Raw genomic sequence first — 14,350 nt, 5'->3', positions numbered from 1 at the left:
TCAAATTATTATACCCTGGCTCTCTCGGTCATACCTGTGCATGCACTTGAAACTTACTTTACCAATAAAAGAAGCAAATAGAGAAATAAAATAAAAGTGCTAGCTGGATTAGGCAAACACACTTCATAAAACTGCATTTTCTTTTCTATTCTCCCCCGTGTTACAAGCTTAACTGCTCCCTGTGTAATTTCCCTTAACCTGCTGTTCCTGGAAGAGAATTTCATCTACAAGCTCTTTCTGTGTTTTTTCCTAGTCTTTTCTTTCCCTTTTCTTAGATTTGTAACTGTTCCTTTACGTGCTCTATTTAGGCGCCATTAATCTCATTTGAGCTCCTTGTACCTGCTGCTGTTTTCTCCACACCTCATACTGTCTTTTCCCTCTTTCTCTCTTTCTCTGCGGTTGGTGGCTACTTTCCAAAGCGTCTGATGCCCCAATGTTCCTTCGTCTTGTTGTCAGACGTGAATTTGAAAAGCAACAAAATTAACAAGCCTTTACCACTCACACATGGCAGAAGTTTATACTTTAATTCAATGAGCTAAGAAAAGTGTGTTGTGGGGCCCCTACGAGCCATGGTGCTTGCTTCATCATAATTAGGCATGCAGTCATTAGCCACAGCTCTGATTATGGGTCACTGAGGTCAGTTTCAATAATTCCTCAAAAACCTAACCATGCAGTCCCCCCTAACTGTGTAGTTATCTTGCTTTACTGCTGTTTGTGTGATTAGCTGGGAGGAGCTCACGGCAGCATCCTCCCAATAAAAGTGTAGATGGACCGTTCCTTAACTCTTTCTTGCTTCACATACAGATGGCTTGAGGAGGTACAGGGGAGATGCAGGTCTAATAAACAGAATAGAATATCTGCGCCAGGTGTGTTTCTCTGCATTGGTGTCCCATCACAGGCCCACCAGTGTATGTGTGATCTTTGACTCCTGCCAGTTCACAAGCAGGCGGCCAGGAAACGGTTTCAGCCTATCAACCACTGAGGAGATAAAGCCTTTGTATAAGGAATGAGGAAGCAATGAACACATTCAGCCTATCACAGGAGTAGCCCTGAGTGTTCCGAATTATAATTTCTTCATGTCACTGTACGTTATTGAGCCCAAGTAGCTCGCCGTGATCGTATAGTGGTTAGTACTCTGCGTTGTGGCCGCAGCAACCTCGGTTCGAATCCGAGTCACGGCATTGTGGTTGGCAATGTCACGGCAGTTGGGTTTTTCTTTTACAGAATTCCCAAATGTACCAGTTGTTTTTGTAAAATGTCTATTAAAAACAGATCCTTTTCAATATTTAAACGATCTAACAACAAATTATTTAAACACACATGATTATAAGATGTAGGTATACTGTACTTACTGACATAAATTATCGTTCTTGAACATATTTGCGGTAAGGGGAGCGGAGCTCTCCCCCAGGCCAATCAGAATGCAGATGAATGCAGTTGCAGTTGAGTGACCTGTGTTGTGGCTGTCTACAGGGAATGCACATATGTAGCTGTCTCGCAGCCCAATCCAGACGTCAATCGAAGACAGGTTTCAATGCAAATAGAGCAGTAAGTGCAGAGAAATGCTCACTCTCTAAAAATGGCATTTATACAATAGTAAGATTAAATCCAACCTCACCAGTAGATAGGATTTATCAATAAATAAATAAAGCTTCTCCTCTCTGATATGGAATTACCCCCCAAAAAGTATAAGGGAATACCCAATGCTAACCTATGAGAGGGGCAGACCTCACAGTAGTGAAAAATGTAATAGACTGTTTGATACTGCTAGGACATACAAACTACCACAGTACATGTCTTACCTTTTACTTACATAGCATGATGCCCCTAGGACTACCTAGGGCCTACCTTAGGGGTTACTGATATGTAATAAAATTGGAGTTTAAGGCTTGGCAAGTAGTTTTAAATGCCAAGTCGAAGTGGCAGTACACTGCAGCACAGGCCTTGCAGTAGCAGGCTTGAGACAGGTTTGAAATGCTATTTCTTTGGGCGGCACAATCAGTCCCTGGGTATATGGTATACCACTTTACAAGGGGCTTTCAAGTAAATTAAATCTGTCAGTCAGGTATACTCCAATTATACACATGATTAGGGAAGAAGCACGTGCACTTCAGCGCTGATTAGTAGCGATAAAGTGATCAGAGTCCTAAGGCCAACAAAAAGATACAGCAAAATGCGGAGGTGAAAAGCAATAAGGTGGGGTTGGGACCACCTTAAGAATGCAAGGTCTAACAAAAACGAACTAAGGATAACATGAGTAAAACATCAGGTTTCTCTACAGCATTTGGTGAGACAAGTGGGCCTTCTTTTATCTTCCATAAATGCAATCCTTCCCGGACCCCTTTTATTATATAGCTCTTCAAGGAAAAAATATAAAGCACTTACAAAGGAGCCTCAAATACTCAAAGATGGTAGACTTCTTTAATATGGGACATATACTAAAAGCAGCATGAAAACAGAGTGCAATAGGGTCCAAAAAACTTGAGTGACCCATGAGAGTATGCATGCAAGCCTATGGTATTCCAAACTAGAGATATACGCATGCAATTTTTGTTTTTAGGAGAGAATGTGCCTGCTGAAAAAAACCTTATTTTTAAAAAGTGCATTGCAGAATATCAGGAATTTGCTGTGGGACACCTTGAAAACTTGCATACAGATTATGTGCACACACCTTGCAGTCAGTTGTTGTGGCCGAGTGGTTAAGGCGATGGACTAGAAATCCATTGGGGTCTCCCCGCGAAGGTTCGAATCCTGCCGACAACGAGAATCTTTTTAACATCGGCTACAATTTCAGAAGTTAACCTTTAGTATTTCTTCCATGTCAGTTTTATAAATAGGTGGCTTATTTTGGTGTCACTATTGCCATATCACATATTTATTATCGCTCCCCCTTTCATATCTTTGCTATAACTCTCGTCCTTCATTAGCGCTGGTGCAAACGCTTCAAATTATTATACCCTGGCTCTCTCGGTCATACCTGTGCATGCACTTGAAACTTACTTTACCAATAAAAGAAGCAAATAGAGAAATAAAATAAAAGTGCTAGCTGGATTAGGCAAACACACTTCATAAAACTGCATTTTCTTTTCTATTCTCCCCCGTGTTACAAGCTTAACTGCTCCCTGTGTAATTTCCCTTAACCTGCTGTTCCTGGAAGAGAATTTCATCTACAAGCTCTTTCTGTGTTTTTTCCTAGTCTTTTCTTTCCCTTTTCTTAGATTTGTAACTGTTCCTTTACGTGCTCTATTTAGGCGCCATTAATCTCATTTGAGCTCCTTGTACCTGCTGCTGTTTTCTCCACACCTCATACTGTCTTTTCCCTCTTTCTCTCTTTCTCTGCGGTTGGTGGCTACTTTCCAAAGCGTCTGATGCCCCAATGTTCCTTCGTCTTGTTGTCAGACGTGAATTTGAAAAGCAACAAAATTAACAAGCCTTTACCACTCACACATGGCAGAAGTTTATACTTTAATTCAATGAGCTAAGAAAAGTGTGTTGTGGGGCCCCTACGAGCCATGGTGCTTGCTTCATCATAATTAGGCATGCAGTCATTAGCCACAGCTCTGATTATGGGTCACTGAGGTCAGTTTCAATAATTCCTCAAAAACCTAACCATGCAGTCCCCCCTAACTGTGTAGTTATCTTGCTTTACTGCTGTTTGTGTGATTAGCTGGGAGGAGCTCACGGCAGCATCCTCCCAATAAAAGTGTAGATGGACCGTTCCTTAACTCTTTCTTGCTTCACATACAGATGGCTTGAGGAGGTACAGGGGAGATGCAGGTCTAATAAACAGAATAGAATATCTGCGCCAGGTGTGTTTCTCTGCATTGGTGTCCCATCACAGGCCCACCAGTGTATGTGTGATCTTTGACTCCTGCCAGTTCACAAGCAGGCGGCCAGGAAACGGTTTCAGCCTATCAACCACTGAGGAGATAAAGCCTTTGTATAAGGAATGAGGAAGCAATGAACACATTCAGCCTATCACAGGAGTAGCCCTGAGTGTTCCGAATTATAATTTCTTCATGTCACTGTACGTTATTGAGCCCAAGTAGCTCGCCGTGATCGTATAGTGGTTAGTACTCTGCGTTGTGGCCGCAGCAACCTCGGTTCGAATCTGAGTCACGGCATTGTGGTTGGCAATGTCACGGCAGTTGGGTTTTTCTTTTACAGAATTCCCAAATGTACCAGTTGTTTTTGTAAAATGTCTATTAAAAACAGATCCTTTTCAATATTTAAACGATCTAACAAAAAATTATTAAAACACACATGATTATAAGATGTAGGTATACTGTACTTACTGACATAAATTATCGTTCTTGAACATATTTGCGGTAAGGGGAGCGGAGCTCTCCCCCAGGCCAATCAGAATGCAGATGAATGCAGTTGCAGTTGAGTGACCTGTGTTGTGGCTGTCTACAGGGAATGCACATATGTAGCTGTCTCGCAGCCCAATCCAGACGTCAATCGAAGACAGGTTTCAATGCAAATAGAGCAGTAAGTGCAGAGAAATGCTCACTCTCTAAAAATGGCATTTATACAATAGTAAGATTAAATCCAACCTCACCAGTAGATAGGATTTATCAATAAATAAATAAAGCTTCTCCTCTCTGATATGGAATTACCCCCCAAAAAGTATAAGGGAATACCCAATGCTAACCTATGAGAGGGGCAGACCTCACAGTAGTGAAAAATGTAATAGACTGTTTGATACTACTAGGACATACAAACTACCACAGTACATGTCTTACCTTTTACTTACATAGCATGATGCCCCTAGGACTACCTAGGGCCTACCTTAGGGGTTACTGATATGTAATAAAATTGGAGTTTAAGGCTTGGCAAGTAGTTTTAAATGCCAAGTCGATGTGGCAGTACACTGCAGCACAGGCACTGCAGTAGCAGGCTTGAGACAGGTTTGAAATGCTATTTCTTTGGGCGGCACAATCAGTCCCTGGGTATATGGTATACCACTTTACAAGGGGCTTTCAAGTAAATTAAATCTGTCAGTCAGGTATACTCCAATTATACACATGATTAGGGAAGAAGCACGTGCACTTCAGCACTGATTAGTAGCGATAAAGTGATCAGAGTCCTAAGGCCAACAAAAAGATACAGCAAAATGCGGAGGTGAAAAGCAATAAGGTGGGGTTGGGACCACCTTAAGAATGCAAGGTCTAACAAAAACGAACTAAGGATAACATGAGTAAAACATCAGGTTTCTCTACAGCATTTGGTGAGACAAGTGGGCCTTCTTTTATCTTCCATAAATGCAATCCTTCCCGGACCCCTTTATTATATAGCTCTTCAAGGAAAAAATATAAAGCACTTACAAAGGAGCCTCAAATAATCAAAGATGGTAGACTTCTTTAATATGGGACATATACTAAAAGCAGCACGAAAACAGAGTGCAATAGGGTCCAAAAAACTTGAGTGACCCATGAGAGTATGCATGCAAGCCTATGGTATTCCAAACTAGAGATATACGCATGCAATTTTTGTTTTTAGGAGAGAATGTGCCTGCTGAAAAAAACCTTATTTTTAAAAAGTGCATTGCAGAATATCAGGAATTTGCTGTGGGACACCTTGAAAACTTGCATACAGATTATGTGCACACACCTTGCAGTCAGTTGTTGTGGCCGAGTGGTTAAGGCGATGGACTAGAAATCCATTGGGGTCTCCCTGCGCAGGTTCGAATCCTGCCGACAACGAGAATCTTTTTAACATCGGCTACAATTTCAGAAGTTAACCTTTAGTATTTCTTCCATGTCAGTTTTATAAATGGGTGGCTTATTTTGGTGTCACTATTGCCATATCACATATTTATTATCGCTCCCCCTTTCATATCTTTGCTATAACTCTCGTCCTTCATTAGCGCTGGTGCAAACGCTTCAAATTATTATACCCTGGCTCTCTCGGTCATACCTGTGCATGCACTTGAAACTTACTTTACCAATAAAAGAAGCAAATAGAGAAATAAAATAAAAGTGCTAGCTGGATTAGGCAAACACACTTCATAAAACTGCATTCTCTTTTCTATTCTCCCCCGTGTTACAAGCTTAACTGCTCCCTGTGTAATTTCTCTTAACCTGCTGTTCCTGGAAGAGAATTTCATCTACAAGCTCTTTCTGTGTTTTTTCCTAGTCTTTTCTTTCCCTTTTCTTAGATTTGTAACTGTTCCTTTACGTGCTCTATTTAGGCACCATTAATCTCATTTGAGCTCCTTGTACCTGCTGCTGTTTTCTCCACACCTCATACTGTCTTTTCCCTCTTTCTCTCTTTCTCTGCGGTTGGTGGCTACTTTCCAAAGCGTCTGATGCCCCAATGTTCCTTCGTCTTGTTGTCAGACGTGAATTTGAAAAGCAACAAAATTAACAAGCCTTTACCACTCACACATGGCAGAAGTTTATACTTTAATTCAATGAGCTAAGAAAAGTGTGTTGTTGGGCCCCTACGAGCCATGGTGCTTGCTTCATCATAATTAGGCATGCAGTCATTAGCCACAGCTCTGATTATGGGTCACTGAGGTCAGTTTCAATAATTCCTCAAAAACCTAACCATGCAGTCCCCCCTAACTGTGTAGTTATCTTGCTTTACTGCTGTTTGTGTGATTAGCTGGGAGGAGCTCACGGCAGCATCCTCCCAATAAAAGTGTAGATGGTCCGGTCCTTAACTCTTTCTTGCTTCACATACAGATGGCTTGAGGAGGTACAGGGGAGATGCAGGTCTAATAAACAGAATAGAATATCTGCGCCAGGTGTGTTTCTCTGCATTGGTGTCCCATCACAGGCCCACCAGTGTATGTGTGATCTTTGACTCCTGCCAGTTCACAAGCAGGCGGCCAGGAAACGGTTTCAGCCTATCAACCACTGAGGAGATAAAGCCTTTGTATAAGGAACGAGGAAGCAATGAACACATTCAGCCTATCACAGGAGTAGCCCTGAGTGTTCCGAATTATAATTTCTTCATGTCACTGTACGTTATTGAGCCCAAGTAGCTCGCCGTGTTCGTATAGTGGTTAGTACTCTGCGTTGTGGCCGCAGCAACCTCGGTTCGAATCCGAGTCACGGCATTGTGGTTGGCAATGTCACGGCAGTTTGGTTTTTCTTTTACAGAATTCCCAAATGTACCAGTTGTTTTTGTAAAATGTCTATTAAAAACAGATCCTTTTCAATATTTAAACGATCTAACAACAAATTATTTAAACACACATGATTATAAGATGTAGGTATACTGTACTTACTGACATAAATTATCGTTCTTGAACATATTTGCGGTAAGGGGAGCGGAGCTCTCCCCCAGGCCAATCAGAATGCAGATGAATGCAGTTGCAGTTGAGTGACCTGTGTTGTGGCTGTCTACAGGGAATGCACATATGTAGCTGTCTCGCAGCCCAATCCAGACGTCAATCGAAGACAGGTTTCAATGCAAATAGAGCAGTAAGTGCAGAGAAATGCTCACTCTCTAAAAATGGCATTTATACAATAGTAAGATTAAATCCAACCTCACCAGTAGATAGGATTTATCAATAAATAAATAAAGCTTCTCCTCTCTGATATGGAATTACCCCCTAAAAAGTATAAGGGAATACCCAATGCTAACCTATGAGAGGGGCAGACCTCACAGTAGTGAAAAATGTAATAGACTGTTTGATACTACTAGGACATACAAACTACCACAGTACATGTCTTACCTTTTACTTACATAGCATGATGCCCCTAGGACTACCTAGGGCCTACCTTAGGGGTTACTGATATGTAATAAAATTGGAGTTTAAGGCTTGGCAAGTAGTTTTAAATGCCAAGTCGAAGTGGCAGTACACTGCAGCACAGGCACTGCAGTAGCAGGCTTGAGACAGGTTTGAAATGCTATTTCTTTGGGCGGCACAATCAGTCCCTGGGTATATGGTATACCACTTTACAAGGGGCTTTCAAGTAAATTAAATCTGTCAGTCAGGTATACTCCAATTATACACATGATTAGGGAAGAAGCACGTGCACTTCAGCACTGATTAGTAGCGATAAAGTGATCAGAGTCCTAAGGCCAACAAAAAGATACAGCAAAATGCGGAGGTGAAAAGCAATAAGGTGGGGTTGGGACCACCTTAAGAATGCAAGGTCTAACAAAAACGAACTAAGGATAACATGAGTAAAACATCAGGTTTCTCTATAGCATTTGGTGAGACAAGTGGGCCTTCTTTTATCTTCCATAAATGCAATCCTTCCCGGACCCCTTTATTATATAGCTCTTCAAGGAAAAAATATAAAGCACTTACAAAGGAGCCTCAAATACTCAAAGATGGTAGACTTCTTTAATATGGGACATATACTAAAAGCAGCACGAAAACAGAGTGCAATAGGGTCCAAAAAACTTGAGTGACCCATGAGAGTATGCATGCAAGCCTATGGTATTCCAAACTAGAGATATACGCATGCAATTTTTGTTTTTAGGAGAGAATGTGCCTGCTGAAAAAAACCTTATTTTTAAAAAGTGCATTGCAGAATATCAGGAATTTGCTGTGGGACACCTTGAAAACTTGCATACAGATTATGTGCACACACCTTGCAGTCAGTTGTTGTGGCCGAGTGGTTAAGGCGATGGACTAGAAATCCATTGGGGTCTCCCTGCGCAGGTTCGAATCCTGCCGACAACGAGAATCTTTTTAACATCGGCTACAATTTCAGAAGTTAACCTTTAGTATTTCTTCCATGTCAGTTTTATAAATAGGTGGCTTATTTTGGTGTCACTATTGCCATATCACATATTTATTATCGCTCCCCCTTTCATATCTTTGCTATAACTCTCGTCCTTCATTAGCGCTGGTGCAAACGCTTCAAATTATTATACCCTGGCTCTCTCGGTCATACCTGTGCATGCACTTGAAACTTACTTTACCAATAAAAGAAGCAAATAGAGAAATAAAATAAAAGTGCTAGCTGGATTAGGCAAACACACTTCATAAAACTGCATTCTCTTTTCTATTCTCCCCCGTGTTACAAGCTTAACTGCTCCCTGTGTAATTTCTCTTAACCTGCTGTTCCTGGAAGAGAATTTCATCTACAAGCTCTTTCTGTGTTTTTTCCTAGTCTTTTCTTTCCCTTTTCTTAGATTTGTAACTGTTCCTTTACGTGCTCTATTTAGGCACCATTAATCTCATTTGAGCTCCTTGTACCTGCTGCTGTTTTCTCCACACCTCATACTATCTTTTCCCTCTTTCTCTCTTTCTCTGCGGTTGGTGGCTACTTTCCAAAGCGTCTGATGCCCCAATGTTCCTTCGTCTTGTTGTCAGACGTGAATTTGAAAAGCAACAAAATTAACAAGCCTTTACCACTCACACATGGCAGAAGTTTATACTTTAATTCAATGAGCTAAGAAAAGTGTGTTGTTGGGCCCCTACGAGCCAAGGTGCTTGCTTCATCATAATTAGGCATGCAGTCATTAGCCACAGCTCTGATTATGGGTCACTGAGGTCAGTTTCAATAATTCCTCAAAAACCTAACCATGCAGTCCCCCCTAACTGTGTAGTTATCTTGCTTTACTGCTGTTTGTGTGATTAGCTGGGAGGAGCTCACGGCAGCATCCTCCCAATAAAAGTGTAGATGGACCGTTCCTTAACTCTTTCTTGCTTCACATACAGATGGCTTGAGGAGGTACAGGGGAGATGCAGGTCTAATAAACAGAATAGAATATCTGCGCCAGGTGTGTTTCTCTGCATTGGTGTCCCATCACAGGCCCACTAGTGTATGTGTGATCTTTGACTCCTGCCAGTTCACAAGCAGGCGGCCAGGAAACGGTTTCAGCCTATCAACCACTGAGGAGATAAAGCCTTTGTATAAGGAATGAGGAAGCAATGAACACATTCAGCCTATCACAGGAGTAGCCCTGAGTGTTCCGAATTATAATTTCTTCATGTCACTGTAAGTTATTGAGCCCAAGTAGCTCGCCGTGATCGTATAGTGGTTAGTACTCTGCGTTGTGGCCGCAGCAACCTTGGTTCGAATCCGAGTCACGGCATTGTGGTTGGCAATGTCACGGCAGTTGGGTTTTTCTTTTACAGAATTCCCAAATGTACCAGTTGTTTTTGTAAAATGTCTATTAAAAACAGATCCTTTTCAATATTTAAACGATCTAACAACAAATTATTTAAACACACATGATTATAAGATGTAGGTATACTGTACTTACTGACATAAATTATAGTTCTTGAACATATTTGCGGTAAGGGGAGCGGAGCTCTCCCCCAGGCCAATCAGAATGCAGATGAATGCAGTTGCAGTTGAGTGACCTGTGTTGTGGCTGTCTACAGGGAATGCACATATGTAGCTGTCTCGCAGCCCAATCCAGACGTCAATCGAAGACAGGTTTCAATGCAAATAGAGCAGTAAGTGCAGAGAAATGCTCACTCTCTAAAAATGGCATTTATACAATAGTAAGATTAAATCCAACCTCACCAGTAGATAGGATTTATCAATAAATAAATAAAGCTTCTCCTCTCTGATATGGAATTACCCCCCAAAAAGTATAAGGGAATACCCAATGCTAACCTATGAGAGGGGCAGACCTCACAGTAGTGAAAAATGTAATAGACTGTTTGATACTACTAGGACATACAAACTACCACAGTACATGTCTTACCTTTTACTTACATAGCATGATGCCCCTAGGACTACCTAGGGCCTACCTTAGGGGTTACTGATATGTAATAAAATTGGAGTTTAAGGCTTGGCAAGTAGTTTTAAATGCCAAGTCGAAGTGGCAGTACACTGCAGCACAGGCACTGCAGTAGCAGGCTTGAGACAGGTTTGAAATGCTATTTCTTTGGGCGGCACAATCAGTCCCTGGGTATATGGTATACCACTTTACAAGGGGCTTTCAAGTAAATTAAATCTGTCAGTCAGGTATACTCAATTATACACATGATTAGGGAAGAAGCACGTGCACTTCAGCACTGATTAGTAGCGATAAAGTGATCAGAGTCCTAAGGCCAACAAAAAGATACAGCAAAATGCGGATGTGAAAAGCAATAAGGTGGGGTTGGGACCACCTTAAGAATGCAAGGTCTAACAAAAACGAACTAAGGATAACATGAGTAAAACATCAGGTTTCTCTACAGCATTTGGTGAGACAAGTGGGCCTTCTTTTATCTTCCATAAATGCAATCCTTCCCGGACCCCTTTATTATGTAGCTCTTCAAGGAAAAAATATAAAGCACTTACAAAGGAGCCTCAAATACTCAAAGATGGTAGACTTCTTTAATATGGGACATATACTAAAAGCAGCACGAAAACAGAGTGCAATAGGGTCCAAAAAACTTGAGTGACCCATGAGAGTATGCATGCAAGCCTATGGTATTCCAAACTAGAGATATACGCATGCAATTTTTGTTTTTAGGAGAGAATGTGCCTGCTGAAAAAAACCTTATTTTTAAAAAGTGCATTGCAGAATATCAGGAATTTGCTGTGGGACACCTTGAAAACTTGCATACAGATTATGTGCACACACCTTGCAGTCAGTTGTTGTGGCCGAGTGGTTAAGGCGATGAACTAGAAATCCATTGGGGTCTCCCTGCGCAGGTTCGAATCCTGCCGACAACGAGAATCTTTTTAACATCGGCTACAATTTCAGAAGTTAACCTTTAGTATTTCTTCCATGTCAGTTTTATAAATAGGTGGCTTATTTTGGTGTCACTATTGCCATATCACATATTTATTATCGCTCCCCCTTTCATATCTTTGCTATAACTCTCGTCCTTCATTAGCGCTGGTGCAAACGCTTCAAATTATTATACCCTGGCTCTCTCGGTCATACCTGTGCATGCACTTGAAACTTACTTTACCAATAAAAGAAGCAAATAGAGAAATAAAATAAAAGTGCTAGCTGGATTAGGCAAACACACTTCATAAAACTGCATTTTCTTTTCTATTCTCCCCCGTGTTACAAGCTTAACTGCTCCCTGTGTAATTTCCCTTAACCTGCTGTTCCTGGAAGAGAATTTCATCTACAAGCTCTTTCTGTGTTTTTTCCTAGTCTTTTCTTTCCCTTTTCTTAGATTTGTAACTGTTCCTTTACGTGCTCTATTTAGGCGCCATTAATCTCATTTGAGCTCCTTGTACCTGCTGCTGTTTTCTCCACACCTCATACTGTCTTTTCCCTCTTTCTCTCTTTCTCTGCGGTTGGTGGCTACTTTCCAAAGCGTCTGATGCCCCAATGTTCCTTCGTCTTGTTGTCAGACGTGAATTTGAAAAGCAACAAAATTAACAAGCCTTTACCACTCACACATGGCAGAAGTTTATACTTTAATTCAATGAGCTAAGAAAAGTGTGTTGTGGGGCCCCTACGAGCCATGGTGCTTGCTTCATCATAATTAGGCATGCAGTCATTAGCCACAGCTCTGATTATGGGTCACTGAGGTCAGTTTCAATAATTCCTCAAAAACCTAACCATGCAGTCCCCCCTAACTGTGTAGTTATCTTGCTTTACTGCTGTTTGTGTGATTAGCTGGGAGGAGCTCACGGCAGCATCCTCCCAATAAAAGTGTAGATGGACCGTTCCTTAACTCTTTCTTGCTTCACATACAGATGGCTTGAGGAGGTACAGGGGAGATGCAGGTCTAATAAACAGAATAGAATATCTGCGCCAGGTGTGTTTCTCTGCATTGGTGTCCCATCACAGGCCCACCAGTGTATGTGTGATCTTTGACTCCTGCCAGTTCACAAGCAGGCGGCCAGGAAACGGTTTCAGCCTATCAACCACTGAGGAGATAAAGCCTTTGTATAAGGAATGAGGAAGCAATGAACACATTCAGCCTATCACAGGAGTAGCCCTGAGTGTTCCGAATTATAATTTCTTCATGTCACTGTACGTTATTGAGCCCAAGTAGCTCGCCGTGATCGTATAGTGGTTAGTACTCTGCGTTGTGGCCGCAGCAACCTCGGTTCGAATCCGAGTCACGGCATTGTGGTTGGCAATGTCACGGCAGTTGGGTTTTTCTTTTACAGAATTCCCAAATGTACCAGTTGTTTTTGTAAAATGTCTATTAAAAACAGATCCTTTTCAATATTTAAACGATCTAACAACAAATTATTTAAACACACATGATTATAAGATGTAGGTATACTGTACTTACTGACATAAATTATCGTTCTTGAACATATTTGCGGTAAGGGGAGCGGAGCTCTCCCCCAGGCCAATCAGAATGCAGATGAATGCAGTTGCAGTTGAGTGACCTGTGTTGTGGCTGTCTACAGGGAATGCACATATGTAGCTGTCTCGCAGCCCAATCCAGACGTCAATCGAAGACAGGTTTCAATGCAAATAGAGCAGTAAGTGCAGAGAAATGCTCACTCTCTAAAAATGGCATTTATACAATAGTAAGATTAAATCCAACCTCACCAGTAGATAGGATTTATCAATAAATAAATAAAGCTTCTCCTCTCTGATATGGAATTACCCCCCAAAAAGTATAAGGGAATACCCAATGCTAACCTATGAGAGGGGCAGACCTCACAGTAGTGAAAAATGTAATAGACTGTTTGATACTGCTAGGACATACAAACTACCACAGTACATGTCTTACCTTTTACTTACATAGCATGATGCCCCTAGGACTACCTAGGGCCTACCTTAGGGGTTACTGATATGTAATAAAATTGGAGTTTAAGGCTTGGCAAGTAGTTTTAAATGCCAAGTCGAAGTGGCAGTACACTGCAGCACAGGCACTGCAGTAGCAGGCTTGAGACAGGTTTGAAATGCTATTTCTTTGGGCGGCACAATCAGTCCCTGGGTATATGGTATACCACTTTACAAGGGGCTTTCAAGTAAATTAAATCTGTCAGTCAGGTATACTCCAATTATACACATGATTACGGAAGAAGCACGTGCACTTCAGCACTGATTAGTAGCGATAAAGTGATCAGAGTCCTAAGGCCAACAAAAAGATACAGCAAAATGCGGAGGTGAAAAGCAATAAGGTGGGGTTGGGACCACCTTAAGAATGCAAGGTCTAACAAAAACGAACTAAGGATAACATGAGTAAAACATCAGGTTTCTCTACAGCATTTGGTGAGACAAGTGGGCCTTCTTTTATCTTCCATAAATGCAATCCTTCCCGGACCCCTTTATTATATAGCTCTTCAAGGAAAAAATATAAAGCACTTACAAAGGAGCCTCAAATACTCAAAGATGGTAGACTTCTTTAATATGGGACATATACTAAAAGCAGCATGAAAACAGAGTGCAATAGGGTCCAAAAAACTTGAGTGACCCATGAGAGTATGCATGCAAGCCTATGGTATTCCAAACTAGAGATATACGCATGCAATTTTTGTTTTTAGGAGAGAATGTGCCTGCTGAAAAA

The 14,350-nt window shown here is 41.4% G+C and overlaps 6 non-coding genes across 6 annotated transcripts; all 6 read left to right on the top strand.

The window, feature by feature from the left end:
• Window positions 1–1,109: 1,109 nt before the first annotated feature.
• On the top strand, window positions 1,110–1,181 carry TRNAH-GUG (transfer RNA histidin (anticodon GUG)). The gene has a single exon. It is a non-coding gene; the product is annotated as a tRNA-His (tRNA).
• Window positions 1,182–2,681: 1,500 nt separating this feature from the next.
• On the top strand, window positions 2,682–2,763 carry TRNAS-AGA (transfer RNA serine (anticodon AGA)). Its single transcript has one exon. It is a non-coding gene; the product is annotated as a tRNA-Ser (tRNA).
• Window positions 2,764–5,623: 2,860 nt separating this feature from the next.
• On the top strand, window positions 5,624–5,705 carry TRNAS-AGA (transfer RNA serine (anticodon AGA)). Its single transcript has one exon. It is a non-coding gene; the product is annotated as a tRNA-Ser (tRNA).
• A 2,860-nt stretch (window positions 5,706–8,565) lies between these two features.
• On the top strand, window positions 8,566–8,647 carry TRNAS-AGA (transfer RNA serine (anticodon AGA)). Its single transcript has one exon. It is a non-coding gene; the product is annotated as a tRNA-Ser (tRNA).
• Window positions 8,648–9,936: 1,289 nt separating this feature from the next.
• TRNAH-GUG (transfer RNA histidin (anticodon GUG)) lies at window positions 9,937–10,008 on the top strand. The gene has a single exon. It is a non-coding gene; the product is annotated as a tRNA-His (tRNA).
• A 2,869-nt stretch (window positions 10,009–12,877) lies between these two features.
• On the top strand, window positions 12,878–12,949 carry TRNAH-GUG (transfer RNA histidin (anticodon GUG)). The gene has a single exon. It is a non-coding gene; the product is annotated as a tRNA-His (tRNA).
• Window positions 12,950–14,350: the final 1,401 nt, after the last annotated feature.

The sequence above is a fragment of the Lissotriton vulgaris genome, chromosome 1_1 (genome assembly GCF_964263255.1).
Source record: "Lissotriton vulgaris chromosome 1_1, aLisVul1.2, whole genome shotgun sequence".
NCBI classification, from domain to species: domain Eukaryota; kingdom Metazoa; phylum Chordata; class Amphibia; order Caudata; family Salamandridae; genus Lissotriton; species Lissotriton vulgaris.
Note: the sequence above shows the minus strand (reverse complement) of the source record. Positions and strands in the feature narration are given on the sequence as shown.